Source organism: Pholcus phalangioides, unplaced genomic scaffold, assembly GCF_987345545.1.
Source record: "Pholcus phalangioides strain wild (caught in Gottingen) unplaced genomic scaffold, Ppha-v1.0 ptg000039l_1, whole genome shotgun sequence".
Lineage (NCBI taxonomy): Eukaryota > Metazoa > Arthropoda > Arachnida > Araneae > Pholcidae > Pholcus > Pholcus phalangioides.
In genome coordinates, this window is record NW_028301625.1 from 5805595 (window position 1) to 5811772 (window position 6178).

Here is a 6178-nt window from a genome sequence, read left to right on the forward strand (position 1 = left end):
GAAGTTGAGATAATTCAAAAATTAGATTTTGATGGTATTATCAATGATTTTGCTCATACGAGAGTGCGAAAAAAGCATTTTTTCTAAAATGTTCATGGAGAATTTTACATTACATTTCTCATTTAAACTAGAGCATATCCTTATTTTTGATGTGTTTACAAATAACATGAACTGTAGTTGCTGACGTACCAAACCTTTTTCACCACAGTAAGGGGGCGCCCCCAATACCTCTTTTGTCCTAGGCCCCATCAAGTCAAAGTAAGGCCCTGCTGAGAATCGAGAAATCGAATGTTAAAATTTTGAAGAACTTATATTGGCTCTCGCATTGTCGTTGTTTTCTATCCGTTTGTTTGGGTTGCAGATTGACTAGAACCCGGATGTTTCCCACGCACTTTAATCTTGTCCTTTTGGGTCGTAAAAAAATAAGAAAAGTTGCCTCACATTAAAAGAAGAAGAAGCGTGAAATGATTTATAAAGAGATGCTGCTTTGGCCACATATAACAATCATGACACAAGGTCTCAACTTTCTCTCATCTTAAAAACGCATAGGCTGCCTAACTTTGAAGGTCTGGGTTGTATAGGGTCGTAATATTTAATTCTGGGAATAAAATCTGAAGAGCGTTCTGATAGTAATGTCTGTGGATTGCAACCACCAGTTCTTTCTGAGTCGCTTGACAGGCCATTTTACTTACAGGGTGGGCGAAAAGTCCGTAGAAACTTTAAAAATGAATAAAAACCGAAAAAAAACAGAAATAAAAAACGGTTTGCAGGGTTAGCATCGCTAAGTCACGGGAATTTTTTTAACACTAGAAAAAAATAACTAAAAAAACAGCCGATGTGTGGCGCTGACGTACACAAGTCAAAGAAAACAAACGCAAATAACGAACAGAATACCTCCAAATCGTTTATTACAGCAGTGTGTGTTCTACATGACCACCACCACAGGGGATAATACATTGCAGGCGAGTCATAAATCCAGCAATGGCAGAGTGAAGCAGGTCCACATACACGGTTTACAACGGTGAACTGTTAGTGGATTAGGAGCGCAAGTTCTTATAACCGTCTCATTTGCCTATTTCCACCAAATTCACTCGTACCAGCGCCACCTATCGGCTGTTTTTTAGTTATTTTTCCCCGTCTTAAAAAATTCCCGTGACCTAGCGATGCTAACCCCGCAAACCGTTTTTTATTTCGGTTATTTTTCCGGTGTTCATTCATTTTTAAAATTTCTACGTACTTTCTGCCCACCCTGTATATTTCAGTATGTATATATCACCTTTCATTGCTTTCCAAAATGCACGTGATACAAATTAGTGAATAGTGAATATTATTGATTTTTATTAGATGGATCTTTATTGGAAATGTGGTGGCATTACAAAAATTCTATAGCTGGTCAGATTAATGGATTAATCAAGTCAGTTAAACGATCAGTTGTTAATTGCAGTTAGACTTTTAGTTGAGTTAATGGATTCGATCAATCCGATCAAAATTGTTATCAAAAGTTTGTGAATTAAACTGATTGGTTTGAAAAAACCGATTAGATGTCTTAGAACGAATAGCTCTGAAATTTCGATCGTATATATACTCTATGTTATTTATTATTCACCATTTTCAGTTAAAATTTAGTCACAAGTGCATGCAGGAGACCGACAAAAAATTAAATAAGAAAAAAATTTTTTTGATCAACCCTGTAACAGAAAAAAACAGAAAATGACTTGTAACGTCAACAAAATATTTTGCTGATTTTGTGCAATATCTGCTGATTCTGTGAATTTTCGTTAGAATAGCACGTATATTAACGAAAATATAAATGTTTTGTATAAAAATTTCAATTTTTGTCGCATGATTTTTGCTTATAATACGCCAAGTTTCCAACCAATTTTAACGAAATTTACAGAAAATATGACGCTATACATGATACACACCGTGTAGAAATTTAAAATGTGACGAATTGTTATTCAATGAGATATGAGTGATTTTAGTAAATTACTATTAATTGTGTATGCGCAAGAAATATATACATTTTATTTTTCATAATTTGATTGCCAGATATATGGGGTGCTAATTTTATGAAAATTCCAACTGAGACAATGTCGTGAAAATTCAGAAAGATATATGCGATACCGTGAGCTATAATTTGAGAGCTTGTGCTGAAAGTAACTGAATAATAAAGGATTTTCCACAAACTGGTATAGGATTATTTTCTGTTATTTGGTCATTTCGGAAATAAGCCCATAGCATAATGCGAATGAGCGATGACGCGTGTCTTTAGTGTGTTTTAGCATAACACGCATGTATGATGTCAAAATAAACAAACTGAAGTCAAAAATGAAATAACAGCAAATAATCGTGTACCAATTTGTATAAAAAACATATTGTTTAATTTCTTTCAGCAAGTTCCGAAATTTTACGGCTCACAATATCGCGTAATTGAGATTTCATTGACTCAATCTTATTTAAAATTAAATTTTTAATTCAAGTTTTTTTAATTTTAAAATTCAAAATTTGAAATTTAATTTCAATTTTGCTTTATTTCAAGAACTAAAGTTTCCTTTATTTTGAATCTTTTTTCTATTCAATTATATTAATGTAATGCTATTTTATCATGCACAATATGTTTTAATGCATTTTTTTTGAAAATTTACAAAAAAATAAGTATCAGAGATATATGAAATTTTATACTGACATAGGATAGCACATACAATCAATAACGCGTAAAAAATTTTAATAAATCAACGGTTAAATAGTATTTTAATGATATTTCTATTAGAGTAAATTTTTCATCATGTTAAAAGGTATAAAACCCTTAGCAGGCGATGGAAATGACGACTGACTTGAAAAGTGTAATTGTGTTCCTTTTGTGTATCTGTTCGAGTTTGTGCTTCTCTTCAACTGCTTTCTTGTATTATAGTAGACTCAGGACTATCTTGCCTAATGTGGTGGAAGAGCGCTGCCGGAGTACAGAAAACCGGATAGACCGGAGTTCTATAAATGCTCACTTCTACCTCGACCCATTTTACCATCAAAAACCCGCTCCTATTCATATTTCCGACCTCAGTACAGGCAAGTATTTCATAAATGCTTTATTAAAATTAATGTTAAAAAATTTATTATAAAATTAATGGTCCAAGAATAGAAATATTGGACACATTTTGGGTTTTATCACAAATTCTTTTATGCCTATTTTGAGTGCAGAAAACATAAAATCATAAACACACACACATTATGCAGTATGAACACATACCGTGCGCTTTTAAAATAAACAAAACATTAACGAAAAACGTAAGTTTAATTCTTACAAAAATTATCTAAACTTATTCCACTCTTCATTGATAAATGATAACGCAAATGTCAAAAGGTAGGCCTAAGATAAAAGAGTCTAAAAAATTCCAGTTTTTAGTTTTTAAAAGTTCTTGATGTAGATGACTGAGGGGTTCTCCCTTTTAGCCGTCTTCCGTGACGCAATGTCCCTCTACTTATGGACTTTTATGCTCTAAGTCGCGCAAAAACCGGTCCGGTTTCGAGGTGTGGCTAGCACAGTGCGGAAGATTTTAACGGTCAGTTTTGAGTAGCCACACCCCGAAACCGGTTTTTGTGCAGCTTGGAGATCATGGAAAATTGTTACGAATTAATTTTTAACTAAGTCGGATAGTACGAAGACCGGATAGTCGAGAGCCTACTGCATGGGTTCTTAACCTATGGGTCACGCGAGACCCAAACTTGGGTTGCAAGGCCCTCAGAGATGGGTCGTTCAAATTCACCAACAGCTGGGAGATCTTGAGCTATGGGTTCCGCCCTTTCAGCAGGGGGTTCTAAGAAGGGTCGTACAAATTTACTTAAAGCCAAGGGTTTTTGAGCACGACCCAAACTTGGTTCGCAAGGGCTTGTGAGATGGCTCGTTAAAATCCACTTACAGCCAGTTATTCTTAAGCTATGGGTTAAGACCTAATCTTGATTCGCATTGGCTGCCTAGATAAGTCGTACAAATCCACTTGCAGTCCTGCTATAAAATGCACTTAATGCGTCACCTAAACAAACAGTTCCATGGGTTGCAAAGCTAATCTTGTTTATTTTGGGTCACGGCTGAAAAAGGTTAAGAACCCCTGGTCTACTGTATGTGTCAGTTATCTGCCAGTTATTTTTGCAGACCAGTGTTTCTGTCTTCTGTCTCATCAACAGCACTCAGCTCTGCAAAGTTCTGAAAAAATAACTTCTCTTTTCAGAAGTTATTTTTTCATCACGAAAATGTGACATCACGAAAAACAACATTCTAACTCTCTCACACACAACTACAACAAAATTAATCTTTCTCCAAAATGTCGGTAGAGCGAAATTGTTATACACAGGGCTCCAATCGAATGAATTTTCACCGCACCCACCACCGGTAAGCGGGAGTTGCAGCAGTGCAAATGGCTTCAACTTGAATGGCGGCTTGAGAATTTTTTTCTCATTTTCAAAAAGCTGCTTTCTCTAACGAATATCATTTTTTATTACGGGGAATGGATGGATGCTGTCCTATGGTAACAAACTTCGAGAACGAACACTGTGCAACCATCACGATATGGTGGTGGCAGCATTATCTGAAAAATGTTATTATAGCGTTGTGTGGGTTCAGTGATACCTTGGGCAGGGTCGTAGCCAGAAATTGGTTTCGGAGAGGAGACAACTAGCATTTTGGACAACTGGGCAGCTGACTAAGGTAGCCACGCCTCAAGACATCTTTCACTACCTGTTCGTATTAAATTAGAGAGAACTACGATTTGGAGACAATTCTTAACGGCCGGGAAAAAGACCCATTCTCCAGCTGGTATTCAAACCAAGGCCTGTTGCACCGAAGGCAGCGATGGGCAAACTTTTTTTAGGAGCGGGACAAAAAACAAAAAGAAAGAGTTTTGACCGACCGGACATATTCTCACATTGATTCATAATTAGAATTTTTATGCTTAGAAGTGAAGTGTGGCGGGATATGTTTTATTCTTTGAAGACTGACACGGTTTCATTGCAAATGAGACACAATGGTTCATCGTTTACAACTGTGAAAAGTAAATAAGTATATTTTAATAACTTTTATACACATATATTTTTAGAGCGTGTTTCGTTTTTTGCGCATCCAAAAGTTTTTAAACCGATTTCTATTTAAATTATTATAACTGTATTTTACACATGCGGAAAATGGAACACCCACCCCCCCCCCCCACCTTAAATGAATTTTTCTAAAACACTGAAATTGAACATTTCTATAGGCCTACTATTATTATTTTGAAATCTGGCCGAATGAAACCTCTAAGGGGGGGGGGGGGCCGCGTCTGGTCCACCCGCCGTAGTTTGCCCATCACTGTGGTAACTAATTGTTATTTTCAAGAAAGAAAGCAGACACAAAAAATTTTCTGACAAATGAACACTTGTCAATGGTCACAAGGCAGAGAAACAAACATTTCGGTTTTAGTAAATTAGTACACGTGGTTTGCTGTCGTCACTTGTTGTCATATGGTGGTATCTCAGCCAACACACACACACAAGGGTTGCTACCAAAAGATAGATCAGTTACTCCGAAAGCATTTCCTTTACCACTCTTTTATACGAGTATTTGCTTGATAGAATACCGATGATAAAAAAAAAAGTTACATTTTATAAAAACGAAACTGGTATTTTTAACGAATTAAGAGGAGTCTCATGCTTTTTAACATAGTAGAAATGTCATTAAAAATATTACTTAACCATTTATTTATTTCAAATTTTTTGTACATGTTTTTGATTGTATATGCTATCCTATGTCAGTATACAGTTTTACATATCTCTAATATAATTTTTTAAAAATTTTCAAAATAACGCATTAAAAACAGCTTGCGCGCATGATAAAATAGCATTACATCAATGTAATTGAATAAAAATTGATTCAAAACATATATAAAAGAAAACTGTTCAGTTCATGAAATGAAGCAAAAGATTCAGATTTCATTGACTCAATCTTATTTAAAATTAAATTATTAATTCAATTTTTTTAATTTTAAAATTCAAAATTTGAAATTTAATTTTCATTTTGCTTTATTTCATGAACTGAAGTGTCCTTTATTTTGAATCTTTTTCTGTTCAATTGCATTATTGTAATGCTATTTCATCATGCGCAATATGTTTTTAATGCATTATTTTGATGATTTGTAAAAAAGTAAGTATTATA